The following is a 22,667-nucleotide window of genomic DNA, read 5'->3' as shown; positions in this document are numbered from 1 at the left end:
ATTATTAGACTCAATTGGCTTTGCTCAAAATGTAAATGAGTCCACCCACCACTTTAATCATATCTTAGATCTTGTTCTGACTTATGGTATGGAAATTGAAGACTTAACAGTATTCCCTGAAAACTCCCTTCTGTCTGATCATTTCTTAATAACATTTACATTTACTCTGATGGACTACCCAGCAGTGGGGAATAAGTTTCATTACACTAGAAGTCTTTCAGAAAGCGCTGTAACTAGGTTTAAGGATATGATTCCTTCTTTATGTTCTCTAATGCCATATACTAACACAGTGCAGAGTAGCTACCTAAACTCTGTGAGTGAGATAGAGTATCTCGTCAATAGTTTTACATCCTCATTGAAGACAACTTTGGATGCTGTAGCTCCTCTGAAAAAGAGAGCCTTAAATCAGAAGTGCCTGACTCCGTGGTATAACTCACAAACTCGCAGCTTAAAGCAGATAACCTGTACGTTGGAGAGGAAATGGCATCTCACTAATTTAGAAGATCTTCACTTAGCCTGGAAAAAGAGTCTGTTGCTCTATAAAAAAAGCCCTCTGTAAAGCTAGGACATCTTACTACTCATCACTAATTGAAGAAAATAAGAACAACCCCAGGTTTCTTTTCAGCACTGTAGCCAGGCTGACAAAGAGTCAGAGCTCTATTGAGCCGAGTATTCCTTTAACTTTAACTAGTAATGACTTCATGACTTTCTTTGCTAATAAAATTCTAACTATTAGAGAAAAAAATACTCATAACCATCCCAAAGACATATCGTTATCTTTGGCTGCTTTCAGTGATGCCGGAATTTGGTTAGACTCTTTCTCTCCGATTGTTCTGTCTGAGTTATTTTCATTAGTTACTTCCTCCAAACCATCAACATGTCTATTAGACCCCATTCCTACCAGGCTGCTCAAGGAAGCCCTACCATTAATTAATGCCTCGATCTTAAATATGATCAATCTATCTTTATTAGTTGGCTATGTACCACAGGCTTTTAAGGTGGCAGTAATTAAACCATTACTTAAAAAGCCATCACTTGACCCAGCTATCTTAGCTAATTACTTCCTTTTCTCTCAAAAAGTCTTGAAAGGGTAGTTGTAAAACAGCTAACTGATCATCTGCAGAGGAATGGTCTATTTGAAGAGTTTCAGTCAGGTTTTAGAATCCATCATAGTACAGAAACAGCATTAGTGAAGGTTACAAATGATCTTCTTATGGTCTCAGACAGTGGACTCATCTCTGTGCTTGTTCTGTTAGACCTCAGTGCTGCTTTTGATACTGTTGACCATAAAATTTTATTACAGAGATTAGAGCATGCCATAGGTATTAAAGGCACTGTGCTGCGGTGGTTTGAATCATATTTATCTAATAGATTACAATTTGTTCATGTAAATGGGGAATCTTCTTCATAGACTAAGGTTAATTATGGAGTTCCACAAGGTTATGTGCTAGGACCAATTTTATTCACTTTATACATGCTTCCCTTAGGCAGTATTATTAGACAGCATTGCTTAAATTTTCATTGTTACGCAGATGATACCCAGCTTTATCTATCCATGAAGCCAGAGGACACACACCAATTAGCTAAACTGCAAGATTGTCTTACAGACATAAAGACATGGATGACCTCTAATTTCCTGCTTTTAAACTCAGATAAAACTGAAGTTATTGTACTTGGCCCCACAAATCTTAGAAACATGGTGTCTAACCAGATCCTTACTCTGGATGGCATTACCCTGACCTCTAGTAATACTGTGAGAAATCTTGGAGTCATTTTTGATCAGGATATGTCTTTCAATGCGCATATTAAACAAATATGTAGGACTGCTTTTTTGCATTTGCGCAATATCTCTAAAATTAGAAAGGTCTTGTCTCAGAGTGATGCTGAAAAACTAATTCATGCATTTATTTCCTCTAGGCTGGACTATTGTAATTCATTATTATCAGGTTGTCCTAAAAGTTCCCTGAAAAGCCTTCAGTTAATTCAAAATGCTGCAGCTAGAGTACTGACAGGGACTAGAAGGAGAGAGCATATCTCACCCATATTGGCCTCTCTTCATGGGCTTCCTGTTAATTCTAGAATAGAATTTAAAATTCTTCTTCTTACTTATAAGGTTTTGAATAATCAGGTCCCATCTTATCTTAGGGACCTCATAGTACCATATCACCCCAATAGAGCGCTTCGCTCTCAGACTGCAGGCTTACTTGTAGTTCCTAGGGTTTGTAAGAGTAGCATGGGAGGCAGAGCCTTCAGCTTTCAGGCTCCTCTCCTCTGGAACCAGCTCCCAATTCAGATCAGGGAGACAGACACCCTCTCTACTTTTAAGATTAGGCTTAAAACTTTCCTTTTTGCTAAAGCTTATAGTTGGGGCTGGATAGGGTGACCCTGAACCATCCCTTAGTTATGCTGCTATAGACTTAGACTGCTGGGGGGTTCCCATGATGCACTGAGTGTTTCTTTCTCTTTTTGCTCTGTATGCACCACTCTGCATTTAATCATTAGTGCTTGATCTCTGCTCTCTTCCACATTATGTCTTTTTCCTGGTTCTCTCCCTCAGCCCCAACCAGTCCCAGCAGAAGACTGCCCCTCCCTGAGCCTGGTTCTGCTGGAGGTTTCTTCCTGTTAAAAGGGAGTTTTTCCTTCCCACTGTCGCCAAGTGCTTGCTCACAGGGGGTCGTTTTGACCGTTGGGGTTTTTACGTAATTATTGTATGGCCTTGCCTTACAATATAAAGCGCCTTGGGGCAGCTGTTTGTTGTGATTTGGCGCTATATAAATAAAATTGATTTGATTTGATTTATTTTACTTTAATTGCACTTTTCTTTCACCACAATGTTAGAACGGTGAGAGGCAATGCTGCTTTTGGTACCTCTGCCAAGAACATTATATTTTCTCCTGCATTCTGTTGGATGTTTGGTTGATATCTTGGTTCTTTGTATTTCTCAAAGCACTCATTTTGGCAAACATAGCTCAATTGATCACCCCCTTTAGTTTACCCTCTTTTTCTATCATGTGGTTTCCCTGTGTGCATTCATATGGTCTTTCTCACGTGCATTGTTGTGTTTTTTCCTGTGTGTTTTCTGGGTAAGTACCTTGCAGTACTTGCCTTATTAACACACCTGTCTCTTGTTTGTGTGATGCACCGATCTTGCCTCTTTGTTTATTTGTTCAGCACAGTACATATGTCCATTAATTCACTTTGTGTTTGTCAGCTTGTAAGTTTGTTTTTGCATCATTGTTCCTGTTCAAGTCTGGAGTCCTGTCCAACTTTTCCTTTCATGAAGCCATTCATTGTGCAGTTTCTGCTGCCGCCAGGTGTCTGTACACATTGAAATAATTCCTGCATCTCAATGTAAAAAAAAGATAAATAAATGAATAAATCAAATCATGCATACAGTAGTTGTTGGGAAAGTGTAGGAACACGGACCCACAACAGGGGCGCAAATGAACGGACAATGAAGGAAGTCAAATAACAACACTTTACTGTTGTGAAGAAGCACAACCAACACGGCGAATGTGAAATTTAACAGACAGTCAATTACAAGGGTGACGTGTGGGCAGGCTCGAAGATAAGAGACGTCCGTCCAAAGCAGAACCGGAACCACACGATTTCCTCCGCCACCGAACCCCGGGAATACTGGAGCCGCCAAGTCCCGAACACCCAGGTGGCCACTGCCTCCGCTTGTCGGATCTGGTACTGCTGGCGAGGAACAAAAACAGTTAGATGTGGGTGCGTGTGCACCCAGCAACACGTATGGTGGGAATGCCACCTCCACCTCTCGTCGAAAAAAGAAACAGAATATCTGCTGTCCAACACACACAAGCAATAGATATTCCTGTCAGAGACAGTCAGCTGAGATCGTTACCTCCTTGGTAGAGCGATATCTCGGCAAAGAGGTGGAGATGTCATCCTGCTGATATACCACTGCTGATTGGATGATTGGTGACAGCTGTTGTAGGCGATAAGTGACAGCTGTCACCCCGGCTGCTCCTGTGAGGCGGCAGCGCCCTCTGGTGCCTGGAGCCCGCACTCCAGACAGGGCGCCCTCTGGTGGTGGTGGGCCAGCAGTACCTCCTCTTCAGCGGCCCACACAACAGTAGTGTTCAGAATAATTGTAGTGCTATGTGACTAAAAAGATTAATCCAGGTTTTGAGTATATTTCTTATTGTTACATGGGAAACAAGGTACCAGTAGATTCAGTAGATTCTAATAAATCCAACAAGACCAAGCATTCATGATATGCACACTGTTAAGGCTATGAAATTGGGCTATTAGTAAAAAAAAGTAGAAAAGGGGGTGTTCACAATAATAGGCATTCAGTCAGTGAGTTAGTCAATTTTGTGGAACAAACGGGTGTGAATCAGGTGTCCCCTATTTAAGGATGAAGCCAGCACCTATTGAACATGCTTTTCTCTTTGAAAGCCTGAGGAAAATGGGATGTTCAAGACATTGTTCAGAAGAACAGCGTAGTTTGATTAAAAAGTTGATTGGAGAGGGGAAAACCTATACGCAGGTGCAAAAAATTATAGGCTGTTCATCTACAATGATCTCCAATGCTTTAAAATCTCAAAAATTCTTGAAAGGGTAGTTGTAAAACAGCTAACTGATCATCTGCAGAGGAATGGTCTATTTGAAGAGTTTCAGTCAGGTTTTAGAATTCAGCATAGTACAGAAATAGCATTAGTGAAGGTTACAAATGATCTTCTTATGGCCTCAGACAGTGGACTCATCTCTGTGCTTGTCCTGTTAGACCTCAGTGCTGCTTTTGATACTGTTGACCATAAAATTTTATTACAGAGATTAGAGCATGCCATAGGTATTAAAGGCACTGCGCTGCGGTGGTTTGAATCATATTTATCTAATAGATTACAATTTGTTCATGTAAATGGGGAGTCTTCTTCACAGACTAAGGTTACTTATAAAGTTCCACAAGGTTCTGTGCTAGGACCAATTTTATTCACTTTATACATGCTTCCCTTAGGGCCCTGTCCCACTGGCGTTTAGGAGGATTTGCGCATGAAATGAGGAGACAAAAGCTGAGCGTCTGCAACAAAGGTGGGTGGAAATAACAAATGTCCCGGGGTGGATCAGCAAATACATGAGGAAGAAAAGCGGATATAACAGGGAACAGAAGCGAAGGCGACCGCGGAGGCGTCCCCATGAGGGGCACAGCGGCCGTGATGCACTCGCTTCATCCGTGCCCACTCTGTCTGCATGCGCGACATACCATTTGCGACCGTGATGTGGCCGTCCGGTCCGCTGCCAAGCCGCGCCAACCTGTCAGTTGCGGATATCAGCGGATGACAGGGGATATGCAGCGCGTTGGTTGTGTATGTCCTGCGTATGTCTTCAGTATGTGTTCAGGCAGTGATGCGGATCTCATCCGCAGCAGGATTTTTGAGCCGCTCAAAAAACCTGGCTGCGGACATGCATGCCTCTGCGGATGATCACGGACGTGTTCAGATGGCGGCCGACTCATACAGGAATGTTACACGGTTACTGCGGTTGTTTGGCGGATGTGGGCCACTTTTGTGCGCATTCCATCCGCAGATCCTCCTAAACGCCACTGGGACATGGCCCTTAGGCAGTATTATTAGAAAGCATTACTTAAATTTTCATTGTTATGCAGATGATACCCAGCTTTATCTATCCATGAAGTCAGAGGACACACACCAATTAGTTAAACTGCAGGAATGTCTTACAGACATAAAGACATGGATGACCTCTAATTTCCTGCTTTTAAATTCAGATAAAACTGAAGTTAATGTACTTGGCCCCACAAATCTTAGAAACATGGTGTCTAACCAGATCCTTACTCTGGATGGCATTACCCTGACCTCTAGTAATACTGTGAGAAATCTTGGAGTCATTTTTGATCAGGATATGTCCTTCAATGCGCATATTAAGCAAATATGTAGGACTGCTTTTTTGCATTGTGCAATATCTCTAAAATTAGAAAGGTCTTGTCTCAGAGTGATGCTGAACAACTAATTCATGCATTTATTTCCTCTAGGCTGGACTATTGTAATTCATTATTATCAGGTTGTCCTAAAATTTCCCTGAAAAGCCTTCAGTTAATTCAAAATGCTGCAGTTAGAGTACTGACGGGGACTAGAAGGAGAGAGCATATTTCACCCATATTGGCCTCTCTTCATTGGCTTCCTGTTAATTCTAGAATAGAATTTAAAATTCTTCTTCTTACGTATAAGGTTTTGAATAATCAGGTCCCATCTTATCTTAGGGACCTCATAGTACCGTATCACCCCAATAGAGCACTTTGCTCTCAGACTGCAGGCTTACTTGTATTTCCTAGGGTTTTTAAGAGTAGAATGGGAGGCAGAGCCTTCAGCTTTCAGGCTCCTCTCCTGTGGAACCAGCTCCCAATTCAGATCAGGGAGACAGACACCCTCTGTACTTTTAAGATTAGGCTTAAAGCTTTCCTTTTTGCTAAAGCTTATAGTTAGGGCTGGATCAGGTGACCCTGAACCATCCCTTAGTTATGCTGCTATAGACTTAGACTGCTGGGGGGTTTCCCATGATGCACTGAGTGTTTCTTTCTCTTTTTGCTCTGTATGCACCACTCTGCATTTAATCATTAGTGATTGATCTCTGCTCTCTTCCACAGCATGTCTTTTTCCTGATTCTCTCCCCTCAGCCCCAACCAGTCCCAGCAGAAGACTGCCCCTTCCTGAGCCTGGTTCTGCTGGAGGTTTCTTCCTGTTAAAAGGGAGTTTTTCCTTCCCACTGTCACCAAGTGCTTGCTCACAGGGGGTTGTTTTGACCGTTGGGGTTTTTCTGTAATTATTGTATGGCTTTTGCCTTACAATATGAAGCACCTTGGGGCAACTGTTTGTTGTGATTTGGCGCTATATAAATAAAAATTGATTTGATTTGATTTGAAAATGGACAAAAAAACCAGAGACGCATGGAAGAAAACGGAAAACAACCATCAAAATGGATAGAGGAATAATCAGAATGGCAAAGGCTCACCCATTGTTCAGCTCCAGGATGATCAAAGACAGTCTGGAGTTACCTGTAAGTGCTGTGACAGTTAGAAGACGCCTGTGTGAAGCTAATTTATTTTCAAGAATCCCCCGCAAAGTCCCTCTGTTAAATAAAAGACGTGCAGAAGAGGTTACAATTTGCCAAAGAATACATCAACTGGCCTAAAGAGAAATGGAGGAATATTTTGTGGACTGATGAGAGTAAAACTGTTCTTTTTGGGTCCAAGGGCCGCAGACAGTTTGTGAGACGACCCCCAAACTCTAAATTCAAGCCACAGTTCACAGTGAAGACAGTGAAGCATGGTGGTGCAAGCATCATGATATGCATGTTTCTCCTATTATGGTGTTGGGCCTATATATCGCATACCAGGTATCATGGGTCAGTTTGGATATGTCAAAATACTTGAAGAGGTCATGTTGCCTTATGCTGAAGAGGACATGCCCTTGAAATGGGTGTTTCAACAAGACAATGACTCCAAGCACACTAGTAACCGAGCAAAATCTTGGTTCCAAAGCAACAAAATTAATGCCTCGCAGATGTGAAGCAATTGTGAAAAACTGTGGTTATACAACTAAATACTAGTTTAGTGATTCACAGGATTGCTAAAAAAGCAGTTTGAACATAATAGTTTTGAGTTTGTAGCATCAACAGCAGATGCTACTATTATTGTGAACACCCCTTTCTACTTTTTTTTTTACTAATAGCCCAATTTCATAGCCTTAAGAGTGTGCATATCATGAATGCTTGGGCTTGTTGGATTTGTGAGAATCTACTGAATCTACTGGTACCTTGTTTCCCATGTAACAATAAGAAATATACTCAAAACCTGGATTAATCTTTTTAGTCACATAGCACTACTATTATTCTGAACACTACTGTATCTTGAAAGGGTTGAATTATAGGCAGAGTTGAATATATTTGAAGGGCCTGTTGCAGCTTGGTGTAGGTTTGCACTCTGCCAAGTGCCCCTCTGTTTTATTTGTTGTCAACATTTTGGAGGGAGCATTTCCTTTGTTGTGTTGTGCTTCTTTGTTTTGTTGTGTGAAACATAGTACTTTTTCATCATCTCCACTCCGTTAAACTGTTTTTAATCCAATTATGAAATCTGTGTTGGACAGTAAATCAGTTTAAAGGAGAAAACGGATATTTTTCCCAGATGTAGCATTCTACCAGGGGAGAGCTGCACCCCGAAACAAAAGATTAAATGATGGTGATTGAGCAGGTGAACCTTGGGTGGGGTGGGGGTGTGGGTATGTCTAAAAATATATTTCTGACGTTGCAAAGATTAAATGGCTAACAATGCTCAGTGAACCTCGTCCCTTCTTTAATGTATTCTCATGGGCAGTTGGGGGATGTGGGCATGAAGCCACATTTGCAACCACAGTATTTTTCAGGTTCTTAGCTGCCTCAGTCCGGCCTGCAGCCTTGTGAGTAAGTCTGGGTGTCACTAGATATTAATATTAATATTAAATGTTATTCATTGGGTTGTGTTTAGGAAGAAAACCCACCAAGACTTTAGCAGAACTCCCACTGGGCAGGTAATGCCTCCCCAAGGGAGTTCATACACATTTTGACAAAGCCGGTAATGTAGCACAAGTCGGGATGCAGAGAGTGAATGGAAAGAGTACCAGGCGGAAAGGACAATAAGGGCAAAATAATCTTCCTGCCAATCTGTCACAAAACAGCAAAGATTCCATCTAATATTCCAAATACTTTGCAGTAATACACATGGGAATAAAGATAGTTAGGGCTAGGGCAATCTAACATTTTGCCAAGTAGCAATCAGGCCAGTTCATTTATCATTCATTCATATGCACAGATTTTTGCTTAAACTGTGGGTATGAACATTTCTGTGCAAAGTGTGGAATTTACCAACTTGTACTTACACTTAGGAATGTGTGTAAATTTACACACAGCTCTGATCATGCGTATACAGAACATCTAGTGGTAGACCAGGGAAACTGGAGCTAGAAAACATTGCTACATTATAGCATGCAACCTCATGCGAATATGCTTTTTATTTCCTTGAATTAATAAGTACACTGTTAGAAACAAATGTGTAGCTGCACTGGTCTTACAACCTACAAAGGAAACTTGCGTGAACTAAACAACTGTTGATCATCATCAAGCATATCAAATGTCTGCCTGCTGTTCAAGACATAGAGAAAATAGCTTCCCTCCTGCAGTTTTATATTTAAAAAATGTGCTGTTTTCACTGCTGAAATTATCATTAGGAAAGATTTTATCTTAATAAAGGCAGGAACATAGTGACGTCACAGGAGCTCACAGGATTCTGAGACAACGGCATCGAAAAATAATTGTCTAATTATTCTGTTAATTGGACAGTTTTATGTTGGTTGTCATGGTGAGCTTCTTAAAGTTTGTTAAACATCTTTCAGGACAATTTCAGGGTCAACCTTCATTGATATATGAAGTTTGCTATGATTCAGTGACAGAACCTGGGAGGAGAAAACCAGCAAGCAGACAGACAGACATGGCCTTGGCCCCAATGATTGGCCTTTGACAAATGTTACCTTGCCTGAGCAATTCCAGAACCCACCTGCAATGCTGTGTCAAGTCTGGCAAAAATCGGTGTAAAAAACTGAAATTTTGACATTAACCCTGTTTTGCCCCACTGGCAGCAGTTGTTGCCGAAGTGTATCACTGTCATTTTCTACTCACAATAAAAAATTTCAAAGGTACTAATGCAACTTTTTCTACTTATAAAAAAAAAAAAATCAGGGTATAAACAGGTTGACCTTGACCACCATGACTGACTTTTGGTAAATTTGATCTCACCTGGCCAGTTCCAGAACCTATAGGTTTGGTGGACATGAGGGAAAACTTAAAATTTTGACCTTTGACCACAGTGACCCTGACCTTTTCTGAAACAAACCATTTAATAGTAATTCTGGCATCTACCTGCATATCAAGTTTGGTGAAAATCAGCCAGAGGACCTGTGAGGAGTAGGGGAAGAAACAGATAAACTACAATGTTGACCTTTGTTATCCCCCTTAAGGGCAATTCTGAAGTCGACCTACATGCACACCAGGGTTCTAGCTCGAACCATTTTAGTGCTGGGTAAATTACGAGATGGCGACTCACGGCTGGGGGTCAAGGGGGCAGAGCCCCCGAAGCTATTCACCTTATTCAGCCCCGCCCACTTTTACAACAGAGGCATTTCCGTTTTGTCTTGGTCTTCGGAGTGAGATTGCATCAGAATTTTGGCTCTCTGTTGGGACTGTTTACACAGAGACTGCTACCTGCTGCTTTGGACTTGAACTAACAGTCTTCTTCAAGACTTTTTTACTTTTTTACCTTTTTACTTTTTTTAACTTTTTTACTGTGCTCCAACGCCTAAGGAAGACCTCTAACGGTCGAAACATCGCGACGGAGCACTTTTATCAGCTAACTTTCATTAGCGTTGGCAAGCTAACTAGCTTGCTAACGCTTTCGTTTTTATTTTTTTATTTTTATTTTATTTTAGCACCGTTGTCGTGCGTTCGCTGTTGTCGTGCGTTGCCTGTGCTGCTTCATGGCCTGTTTGGTGCCTTGATTGGGGCACTCCTTCTGCTGAATCACCTCTGGATTATTTGCACATTATTCACTTTGTGTGTTTTTGGGAATCCGCTAGCTTAGCGCAGCTACTAGCTCTTAGCCGATTTAGCATGGCGGCTTCTCCTGTCTCTCCCGTACTTTTCTGCTCTGGGTGTGAAATGTTTAGTTATTCCTCGGCCTCCTTTAGCAGTAACGGTACTTGTAATAAGTGCAGCTTATTCGTAGCTTTGGAGGCCAGGCTGGGCGAATTGGAGGCTCGGCTCCGCACCTTGGAAAATTCTACAGCTAGCCAGGCCCCTGTAGTCGGTGCGGACCAAGGTAGCTTAGCCGCCGTTAGTTCCCCCCTGGCAGATCCCGTGCAGTCGGGAAAGCAGGCTGACTGGGTGACTGTGAGGAGGAAGCGTAGCCCTAAACAGAAGCCCCGTGTACACCGTCAACCCGTTCACATCTCTAACCGTTTTTCCCCACTCGACGATACACTCGCCGAGGATCAAACTCTGGTTATTGGCGACTCTGTTTTGAGAAATGTGAAGTTAGCGACACCAGCAACCATTGTCAATTGTCTTCCGGGGGCCAGAGCAGGCGACATCAAAGGACATTTGAAATTGCTGGCTAAGGCTAAGCGTAAATTTGGTAAGATTGTAATTCACGTCGGCAGTAATGACACTCGGTTACGTCAATCGGAGGTCACTAAAATTAACATTAAATCGGTGTGTAACTTTGCAAAAACAATGTCGGACTCTGTTGTTTTCTCTGGGCCCCTCCCCAATCAGACCGGGAGTGACATGTTTAGCCGCATGTTCTCCTTGAATTGCTGGCTGTCTGAGTGGTGTCCAAAAAATGAGGTGGGCTTCATTGATAATTGGCAAAGCTTCTGGGGAAAACCTGGTCTTGTTAGGAGAGACGGCATCCATCCCACTTTAGAGGGAGCAGCTCTCATTTCTAGAAATCTGGCCAATTTTTTTTTGGATCCTCCAAACTGTGACTGTCTAGCGTTGGGACCAGGAGGCAGAGCTGTGGTCTTATACACCTCTCTGCAGCTTCTCTCCCCCTGCCATCCCCTCATTACCCCATCCCCGTAGAGACGGTGCCTGCTCCCAGACCACCAATAACCAGCAAAAATCTATTTAAGCATAAAAATTCAAAAAGAAAAAATAATATAGCACCTTCAATTGCACCACAGACTAAAACAGTTAAATGTGGTCTATTAAACATTAGGTCTCTCTCTTCTAAGTCCCTGTTGGTAAATGATATAATAATTGATCAACGTATTGATTTATTCTGCCTAACAGAAACCTGGTTACAGCAGGATGAATATGTTAGTTTAAATGAGTCAACACCCCCGAGTCACACTAACTGTCAGAATGCTCGTAGCACGGGCCGGGGTGGAAGGATTAGCAGCAATCTTCCATTCCAGCTTATTAATTAATCAAAAACCTAGACAGAGCTTTAATTCATTTGAAAGCTTGTCTCTTAGTCTTGTCCATCCAAATTGGAAGTCCCAAAAACCAGTTTTATTTGTTATTATCTATCGTCCACCTGGTCGTTACTGTGAGTTTCTCTGTGAATTTTCAGACCTTTTGTCTGACTTAGTGCTTAGCTCAGATAAGATAATTATAGTGGGCGATTTTAACATCCACACAGATGCTGAGAATGACAGCCTCAACACTGCATTTAATCTATTATTAGACTCTAACGGCTTTGCTCAAAAAGTAAATGAGTCCACCCACCACTTTAATCATATTTTAGATCTTGTTCTGACTTATGGTATGGAAATAGAAGACTTAACAGTATTCCCTGAAAACTCCCTTCTGTCTGATCATTTTTTAATAACATTTACATTTACCCTGATGGACTACCCTGCAGTGGGGAATAAGTTTCATTACACTAGAAGTCTTTCAGAAAGCGCTGTAACTAGGTTTAAGGATATGATTCCTTCTTTATGTTCTCTAATGTCATATACCAACACAGAGCAGAGTAGCTACCTAAACTCTGTAAGGGAGTTAGAGTATCTCGTCAATAGTTTTACATCCTCATTGAAGACAACTTTGGATGCTGTAGCTCCTCTGAAAAGAGAGCTTAAATCAGAAGTGTCTGACTCCGTGGTATAACTCACAAACTCGTAGCTTAAAGCAGATAACCCGTAAGTTGGAGAGGAAATGGCGTCTCACTAATTTAGAAGATCTTCACTTAGCCTGGAAAAGAGTTTGTTGCTCTATAAAAAAGCCCTCCGTAAAGCTAGGACATCTTTCTACTCATCACTAATTGAAGAAAATAAGAACAACCCCAGGTTTCTTTTCAGCACTGTAGCCAGGCTGACAAAGAGTCAGAGCTCTATTGAGCTGAGTATTCCATTAACTTTAACTAGTAATGACTTCATGACTTTCTTTGCTAACAAAATTTTGACTATTAGAGAAAAAATTACTCATAACCATCCCAAAGATGTATCGTTATCTTTGGCTGCTTTCAGTGATGCCGGTATTTGGTTAGACTCTTTCTCTCCGATTGTTCTGTCTGAGTTATTTTCATTAGTTACTTCATCCAAACCATCAACATGTTTATTAGACCCCATTCCTGCCAGGCTGCTCAAGGAAGTCCTACCATTATTTAATGCTTCAATCTTAAATATGATCAATCTATCTTTGTTAGTTGGTTATGTACCACAGGCCTTTAAGGTGGCAGTAATTAAACCATTACTTAAAAAGCCATCACTTGACCCAGCTATCTTAGCTAATTATAGGCCAATCTCCAACCTTCCTTTTCTCTCAAAGATTCTTGAGAGGGTAGTTGTAAAACAGCTAACTGATCACCTGCAGAGGAATGGTCTATTTGAAGAGTTTCAGTCAGGTTTTAGAATTCATCATAGTACAGAAACAGCATTAGTGAAGGTTACAAATGATCTTCTTATGGCTTCGGACAGTGGACTTATCTCTGTGCTTGTTCTGTTGGACCTCAGTGCTGCTTTTGATACTGTTGACCATAAAATTTTATTACAGAGATTAGAGCATGTCATAGGTATTAAAGGCACTGCGCTGCGGTGGTTTGAATCATATTTGTCTAATAGATTACAGTTTGTTCATGTAAATGGGGAATCTTCTTCACAGACTAAAGTTAATTATGGAGTTCCACAAGGTTCTGTGCTAGGACCAATTTTATTCACTTTATACATGCTTCCCTTAGGCAGTATTATTAGACGGTATTGCTTAAATTTTCATTGTTACGCAGATGATACCCAGCTTTATCTATCCATGAAGCCAGAGGATACACACCAATTAGCTAAACTGCAGGATTGTCTTACAGACATAAAGACATGGATGACCTCTAATTTCCTGCTTTTAAACTCAGATAAAACTGAAGTTATTGTACTTGGCCCCACAAATCTTAGAACCATGGTGTCTAACCAGATCGTTACTCTGGATGGCATTTCCCTGATCTCTAGTAATACTGTGAGAAATCTTGGAGTCATTTTTGATCAGGATATGTCATTCAAAGCGCATATTAAACAAATATGTAGGACTGCCTTTTTGCATTTACGCAATATCTCTAAAATCAGAAAGGTCTTGTCTCAGAGTGATGCTGAAAAACTAATTCATGCATTTATTTCCTCTAGGCTGGACTATTGTAATTCATTATTATCAGGTTGTCCTAAAAGTTCCCTAAAAAGCCTTCAGTTGGTTCAGAATGCTGCAGCTAGAGTACTGACGGGGACTAGCAGGAGAGAGCATATCTCACCCATGTTGGCCTCTCTTCATTGGCTTCCTGTTAATTCTAGAATAGAATTTAAAATTCTTCTTCTTACTTATAAGGTTTTGAATAATCAGGTCCCATCTTATCTTAGGGACCTCGTAGTACCATATTACCCCATTAGAGCGCTTCGCTGTCAGACTGCGGGCTTACTTGTAGTTCCTAGGGTTTGTAAGAGTAGAATGGGAGGCAGAGCCTTCAGCTTTCAGGCTCCTCTCCTGTGGAACCAGCTCCCAATTCAGATCAGGGAGACAGATACCCTCTCTACTTTTAAGATTAGGCTTAAAACTTTCCTTTTCGCTAAGGCTTATAGTTGGGGCTGGATCGGGTGACCCTGGACCATCCCTTGGTTATGTTGCTTTAGACGTAGACTGTGGGGGGGTTCCCATGATGCACTGTTTCTTTCTCTTTTTGCTCCGTATGCATCACTCTGCATTTAATCATTAGTGATCGATCTCTGCCCCCCTTCTCGGCATGTCTTTTTCCTGGTTCTTTCCCTCAGCCCCAACCAGTCTCAGCAGAAGACTGCCCCTCCCTGAGCCTGGTTCTGCTGGAGGTTTCTTCCTGTTAAAAGGGAGTTTTTCCTTCCCACTGTGGCCAAGTGCTTGCTCATAGGGGGTCGTTTTGACCGTTGGGGTTTTTCATAATTATTGTATGGCCTTGCCTTACAATATGGAGCGCCTTGGGGCAACTGTTTGTTGTGATTTGGCGCTATATAAGAAAAAAGTTGATTGATTGATTGATTGACTTCTGGTGAGCGATGTTTTCAATATATTCAATGGAAGATATTCCATGGGTAGAAACAAAAACCTTTTTGAAAAGCTCAAAGGGAACGACTCTGGTTCACCCACAGGTCATAACAGAGTGGGAAGATGACATCAATCAATCAATCAATCAATCAATTTTTTTATATAGCGCCAAATCACAACAAACAGTTGCCCCAAGGCGCTTTATATTGTAAGGCAAGGCCATACAATAATTATGTAAAACCCCAACGGTCAAAACGACCCCCTGTGAGCAAGCACTTGGCTACAGTGGGAAGGCAAAACTCCCTTTTAACAGGAAGAAACCTCCAGCAGAACCAGGCTCAGGGAGGGGCAGTCTTCTGCTGGGACTGGTTGGGGCTGAGGGAGAGAACCAGGAAAAAGACATGCTGTGGAGGGGAGCAGAGATCGATCACTAATGATTAAATGCAGAGTGGTGCATACAGAGCAAAAAGAGAAAGAAACAGTGCATCATGGGAACCCCCCAGCAGTCTACATCTATAGCAGCATAACTAAGGGATGATTCAGGGTCACCTGATCCAGCCCTAACTATAAGCTTTAGCAAAAAGGAAAGTTTTAAGCCTAATCTTAAAAGTAGAGAGGGTGTCTGTCTCCCTGATCTGAATTGGGAGCTGGTTCCACAGGAGAGGAGCCTGAAAGCTGAAGGCTCTGCCTCCCATTCTACTCTTAAAAACCCTAGGAACTACAAGTAAGCCTGCAGTCTGAGAGCGAAGTGCTCTATTGGGGTGATATGGTACTACGAGGTCCCTAAGATAAGATGGGACCTGATTATTCAAAACCTTATAAGTAAGAAGAAGAATTTTAAATTCTATTCTAGAATTAACAGGAAGCCAATGAAGAGAGGCCAATATGGGTGAGATATGCTCTCTCCTTCTAGAACATGAAAAACTGGCCCTCGATCATTTTCAACTACTTTGTGTTGTCACTCGCCGTGGACATTTGGCTATGAGAAACTATGAGCTCTGTGCCACACAGTGGTGCGGTGCTTGTATACAAGCACAGTCAAGTTAAAATACTACCCGACAAGTAGTACCACTGTAATGCCAAGATTACATAACGTTAATATACATATGGTGTTATTTCATGCAGTGCTTGGTTGTATCAAATGCCAGAAAGTGAGTAAATTAGATAGCAGCTAAGGCTACAAACACAGCTTACCCATTTGTCTCACTAGCATCTGCCGTGGCTTCTTCAACGGAGCGTTGTAGTCCAACCTTTTCTCTGGGTAAAGATCTAGTGGTGTGGGTTTTTCTCCATAAAATAAAAAGAACAGACATCAGGACGTTTGGGTGGATTTTTCAAATTCAGCGCCTTTAGCCAGCACCAGAGATCCTCGTCTTTCAATGGAGGAGGGAACAAGTTAAATGCTTATCCACAGCACTCAGATCTCTACTTTCCATGTTCAAAACCTCATTCTGAAAGCGATAGTTTTCTCTTCTTCCAGTTGTTGTGGCGCTCACGAACTGAACAATTAATGCTGCTCATGTTCGGACACTTCTAGCGTACTGTGTTCCCACGTAGCTAATCATCAGACGTAGTGACAAACCAGAAGTTGCTTGACAAAATGGAGCCTCCCACCCTGACTTCCTGAATAAGGTGAATAGGGTTTTATGCCTCGAAAACGTTACTGGCAAACCCTAGTTTAACTAATTTTGGAGTGGTTTTAGGTGCATTGAAAGAAATAATAATAATAATAATATATATTTGTAATACCAAAGTTCGTTTTTTAAATGCTTCTGTCAAAGTCTAAGTTAATAAAATAAATAATGTTGAAAAGGTTAAAAACACATTAATATTTGATGGGCATATTACATTTGCTCTCTTCTTCAAAAATGCTACACTGTACCTTTTAATCCTGTGAAGCAGGCAGAATTCTTATGTCATGACAGTTTTTTCCAACATGTTTGAGTGGGATAGCATTATTATTATTATTATTATTATTATTATTTTTTTTTTTTTATTATTATTAGTTAAACAATATAACCTCTAATTGCCTTGTTTGAACAAGAGCTGAACCTGGACTGATTTGATTGTCAGTTTTTCACTTTCACTGATTCACTGAGGCTCCTCCCCTGCTCCTCCTCCCATCTCGCTCTCTCTCCTCTGCTCCCCTCCCCCTCACTCTCAGCGTCTCTGAGTTTTTTTGGAAACAGGGAACCTTTAAACTGTAAAATAAGCCATAAACCTCTGAGTATATCAGCATCTGTCGACACAGAAGCAACTCTGGATTATGAAACATTTTTATGGATGATTTTTTTTTTCCTTTAAGTCAGAATGGAGTGCGTCTCTATCAGCTCTAATGTCTGCTTTCAGTGTTCACAGAATGCTGAAAGCAGCTGATTGCTGATCTCTTTGATGTTTGCACTCGGATACAAAGAAAATGAGAAATATATTTCTTATTTCTTTAATTATTTGGTTGAAATTGCAAAATAAAACAAAAGTAAGACTCTATAAGCTTGAAATGCGATCAGATTGGTACATTTTTCAGCAACATTTCAGTTAATTTCTTGGAAAATCCATGGTGGGCGGGACAACCAATTTGAACGCGAGAGCCAGGTGGAAATTTACAGTGCTGGGTGGTACCGGCCAGCGCCGCCCACCGTAGCTAGAACCCTGATGCACACAGCAAGTTTGGTGAAAACTGGCCCAAACACACCGGAAGAGTCGTGGAACAAACAAGCACACAAACTCAAATTATCATACGATCCTGAAAGAGACAGAGCTGCGACTGATTAAGCTTGATACGCTGCGGACGATGCCCCTCTCCTGCAACATTAAGCATCTTCTTTGTGTGCAGTCAATTGTTACTCTTTGTATTTCACGTTGACTTGTGAAAGGTTTTCAGTCCTAAGTGCCAGACTATTCGCTTGTGAATAGTCTGTTGAGTTTTGTATTGATGGATTTATTTTCTTGTAGGAGTAACTGCACTGCTTTGCCGGTGTTCCTGTCGATGTCCATCATGATGAAAATGGTGGTAACATAAAGATGAGTAATTTTTCTTTCTTTTGTTCAGTTGTTGATCTGTTAATTTGCCAAAAACGCACAATGGCGCTGTCATGACTTCAAACTTAATTTTGACTGTGGCTGCTTATGTCTCTGCATTTCTTTCATTGTATATATATGGTAGATAATATGTCTGCCCCTTGTAGGATTTGGATAACACTTGCTGGAAGAGTGGAACTCAACAATTATATTTTGATGTTTTCAGCACTGCATTGATTAGGTTGAATGACTGTACCATTATTGCACTGCTCACTCTGTTATCCAGGCATCAGCCACAATGCATCAGAATCTGTGGCACTTTATAAATATCTCTATTCAGTGAGACATGGCAGAGGGAGCCATGCACACAAGCCAAGCAGTTTTCCATCCTTAGGATTTCAAAGCTAAATTTTTGGGATTCTCGGAGCGCCGCTGTCTGAGAAGTGTGCCATGTGAGTGCGTGCACAATGAAAATTACAAGGGGATCAGTGCATGCCTGTCTCTAATACAGATGGTGTTGCCTGACAACGGCTTGCCGGTTAATTTGTTGGAGAATGTAGGGGCAGAAAGGCAAAGATGACAGGGTAAAAGCAGCGGGCAAATACTTTTGGAAGGATGCAGTCTGTGTGCGAGTGTGTAAATACCAGGAGGATGCATGTGTTAAATTAAGCCTCGGCCCAAGAATGTGCCACCTCGAAAGATGAGACAATTAGAAAGCGGTCACACAGCCAGACCCTGATGGCACCCTCATTAACGGTGTGTGTGTGTGTGTGTGTGTGTGTGTGTGTGTGTGTGTGTGTGTGTGTGTGTGTGTGTGTGTGAGAGAGCTGCGGGTGGTGGCGAGTACTTGGAGGTTTGCATGCTTACACACAGTACTGAGAAAATAATGATCAGTCGGACTTATTAGGTGACTTACCACCAATTTGAAACCATCCTGGCCTGAGAACATTTCTAAGTGCTCTGAAGCTTCAGTGGCTCGAGATCAACATATATCACTTAAACTTTCAAAAATGATTCTAAATTACTGTGTCCAAGAAGTGTTGATTCTGTTAACATATCAATGTGTCATTTCCTCATACATGAGAGAGTGAAGGATGGCTAGAAAATCTGTAACACAGTTTATAAAACGCAATGGAGGATGACGAGGCAATCAGCCTTTAACTGTATCAGACTAGTAGTTCTAGGACACTCACTGTCACTCATAACTGTATTCCTAACTAGGGCTGCAATTAGCCATTATGTTCTTAAGTGATTATTAACTAATTATTTTGCCATCAGTTGAGTGAGTGTTTATAGATGGTTAATAACAACTTATTAAAGCTGTACAGCCTTTCAGATTTCACAAAACTGGCAACATTTGGTTCCTGCTCAGTGTATTTTTGTAACATGTTGCTAAATTACAGCTCATTTTATTGAAGAGAACATATTTACCTCAGGGAAATTCCATAGCATATATTTTCTTTTCTTTCTTACCACTGTCTACAGGAGGGAGTGAGCACATGTGCTAGGTTTTGAAATTACCTTTGACCTGACCCACTTGCTTGATGCGCATTCCTCAATGCGCGTACACTCTAGCACTCCATAAGATGTCTTGCACATCACTTCAGAGGTGTTGTGTGGTTTTAATAACAGCATTTTTTAGATTTAGAAGTGTTTATTTCTCGCTAACCTTAAAAAAATATATGAGAAACACAAGATTTATGCAGAAATAAGATGGTTCAGTGTTTTCTGCCATCTTGGTTTATTTTGTGAAAGCAAGCAGTCAGCTGACATTATGCTGTTTTTTTTTTTTACTCTGATTGGAAGTCACCGTGTTCTTCCCAACATCCCTTGCGTAGATTAGAAGCAGCCTCCAGATGATCTGTTACGTTGCTACCAAATATAGGTCATAGTGTCTTATCTCTTGAAATTCTCCCCTTCAGGGGGAGAAATTCTAAATTGATTCCACACAGGGAAAATTTGAATCATATTGGCATATTATTGTCATATTATGAATCCTTCATTTAAAGGCTAAGGAATAAAATTACAGTCGTGCCAAAGAAAATTATTTTTATGACTTAAATCTTAAAAAAACCAGAGGCTGTACAGCTTTAAATGTCATAAACAATAAATGGAAAATAGTTAAAAAAAAAAAGATTTCAGCATTTCTCAGAAGCTCACAAGATGGCTTCAAATTTCTTGTTTTGACTAAAGAAAACTCAGAAATTCGCATGTTTGCCATTGGTTTAGAAGTACTTGAAAATCATTTACAGTGGGGCTAAAAAGTATTTAGTCAGCCCCTGATTGTGCATGTTCTCCTACTTAGAAAGATGAGTGAGGTCTGTAATTTTCAACATACACTTCAATTATGAGAGACAAAATGAGAAAAAAAAAAATCCAAGAAATCAAATTGTAGGATTTTTAAAGAATTTATTTGTAAATTATGGTGGAAAATAAGTATTTGGTCACCCACAAACAAGCAAGATTTTTGGCTCTCACAGACCTGTAACTTCTTCTTTAAGAAGCTCTTCTGTCCTTCACCTGTTACCTGTATTAATTGCATCTGTTGGAACTCGTTATCTGTATAAAAGACACCTGTCCACAGCCTCAAATAGTCAAACTCCAAACTCAACCCATGGCCAAGTCCAAAGAGCTGTTGAAGGCACCAGGACGAACATTGTAGACCTGCAACAGGCTGGGAAGAGTGAGTCTACCAATAGTCAAGCATGTTGGTGTGAATAAATCAACTGTGGGAGCAATTGTAAGAAAATGGAAGACATACAAGACCATTTGATAATCTCCCTCGATCTGGGGCTCCATGCACGATGTATCCCATGGGGTCAAAATGAGAACGGCGAACAAAAATCCAGAACTACACAGAGGGACCTGATGAATGACCTGCAGAGAGCTGGGACCAAAGTAACAAAGGCTACAGACTATGCAGAGAGGGGCTCAAATCCTGCTATGCCAGGTGTGTGTCCCCCTGCTTGAGCCAGTACATGTTCAGGCCCATCTGAAGTTTGCCAGAGAGCATATGGATGATCCAGAAGAGGATTGGGAGAATATCTGTGGTGAGATGAAACCAAATAGAACATTTTTGGTAAAAACTCAACTCGTCGTGTTTGGAGGACGAAGAATGCTGAGTTGCATTCCAAGAACACCATATCTACTGTGAAGCATGGGGGTGGAAACATCATGCTTTGGGGCTGTTTTTTCTGCAAAGGGGACAGACGACTGAGTCCGTGTTAAGGGAAGAATGAACGGGGCCATGTATCATGAGATTTTTAAGCCAAAACCTCCTTCCATCAGTGAGAGCATGAAGATTCAGCGTGGCTGGGTCTCTACCATGACAATGATCCCAAACACACTTCTTGGGCAATGAAGGAGTGGCTCCGTAAAAAGCATTTCAAGGTCCTGGAGTGGCCTAGCAGTCTCCAGACCTCAACCCCATAGAAAACTTGTGGAGGGAGTTGAAAGTCCATGCTGCCCATGTGACAGCCCCAAACATCACTGCCTCTAGAGTAGATCTGCATGGAGGAATGGGCCAAAAATACCAGTACAGTGTGTGCAAACCCGGTGAAGACTTACAGGAAATGTTTGGACCTCTGTCGTTACCAACCAAGTATGTACAAAGTACTGAGTTGAACTTTTGTTATGAGCAAATACTTATTTTTCCACATAATTTACAAATAAATTCTTTAAAAATCCTACAATGTGATTTCCTGGATTTCTTTTTCTCATTTTGTCTCTCATAGTTGAAGTGTACCAATGATGAAAATTACAGACCCCTGTCATCTTTCTAAGTAGGGGAACTTGCACAATCAGGGGCTGACTAAATACCTTTTTACCCCACTGTATGTCTGGTTTTAAAACTATGTTTACATAGTTTTAAACCAGTTTTAAACTTTAAAGCAGTCTGTTCTTGGTGAATAAAACTTTAATACTTGATTATCTTAATTTTTGTCACACTATGGGATCTGATCCGGGGATGAGTTAATCGACCTCCGGGCCTATACAGGACTCACTTAGAATAGTTTTAATCTAATTTCAGTCAGATAACTCATGTTTGACCATCTTTATTAGTGCAGCAGCACATGGTTAGAGTATAGCATCTGGGCTCTGACCTCAAAACTCCCTACAGATTGTTACTTGGAATATTGAATTTGATGTCATCACATGACATTATTGATGCCAGAGTTACGATACTTTTGTTAGCCACAGGAAAGATTTGCAGAAAATGACATTTCAGTATCTCATCCAGTTCATGACGTGTGATCAACAATGCATTTTACGCGATTACCTCTGAGTTGACTTTGACCTTTGACCTGTGATCTAGGTAGGACATGTGCTGCGAGAGGGCGATCCTCTGAGACAGACAGACAGATAGACAGACATGGCCATGACAATAGCCTCTTTCCATTTAGTGGCAAGCCTAACTCTTATCTAAATGTTTGATAATTATTTTTCTGTCAATTGACTAAATGGTTAATCATCTCCACTCATATCTATAAATGCCTCTATGCTTTATCTTTACTATCATGCTACATTTGTTTGCAGTTATTGAAGTGTGCTTGTGATTGTCCCAGCAAGAATAAACTTGCTTTTAATCAGGA

General features: G+C 41.1%; 1 protein-coding gene and 1 long non-coding RNA gene across 2 annotated transcripts in view; both read left to right on the top strand.

The window, feature by feature from the left end:
- The window catches only part of LOC117528025 (glutamate receptor ionotropic, NMDA 2B-like), a 378,003-nt gene that overhangs the window by 16,282 nt on the left and 339,054 nt on the right, over positions 1–22,667 (top strand). The window lies entirely within an intron of this gene.
- LOC117528026 lies at positions 3,026–21,205 on the top strand. The gene is made up of 3 exons (XR_004565656.1): positions 3,026–3,037; positions 13,345–13,350; positions 20,937–21,205. It is a non-coding gene; the product is annotated as an uncharacterized LOC117528026 (long non-coding RNA).

The sequence above is a fragment of the Thalassophryne amazonica genome, chromosome 16 (assembly GCF_902500255.1).
Source record: "Thalassophryne amazonica chromosome 16, fThaAma1.1, whole genome shotgun sequence".
In the NCBI taxonomy this organism is placed as follows: domain Eukaryota; kingdom Metazoa; phylum Chordata; class Actinopteri; order Batrachoidiformes; family Batrachoididae; genus Thalassophryne; species Thalassophryne amazonica.
This window is presented reverse-complemented; position numbering and strand designations above follow the sequence as displayed.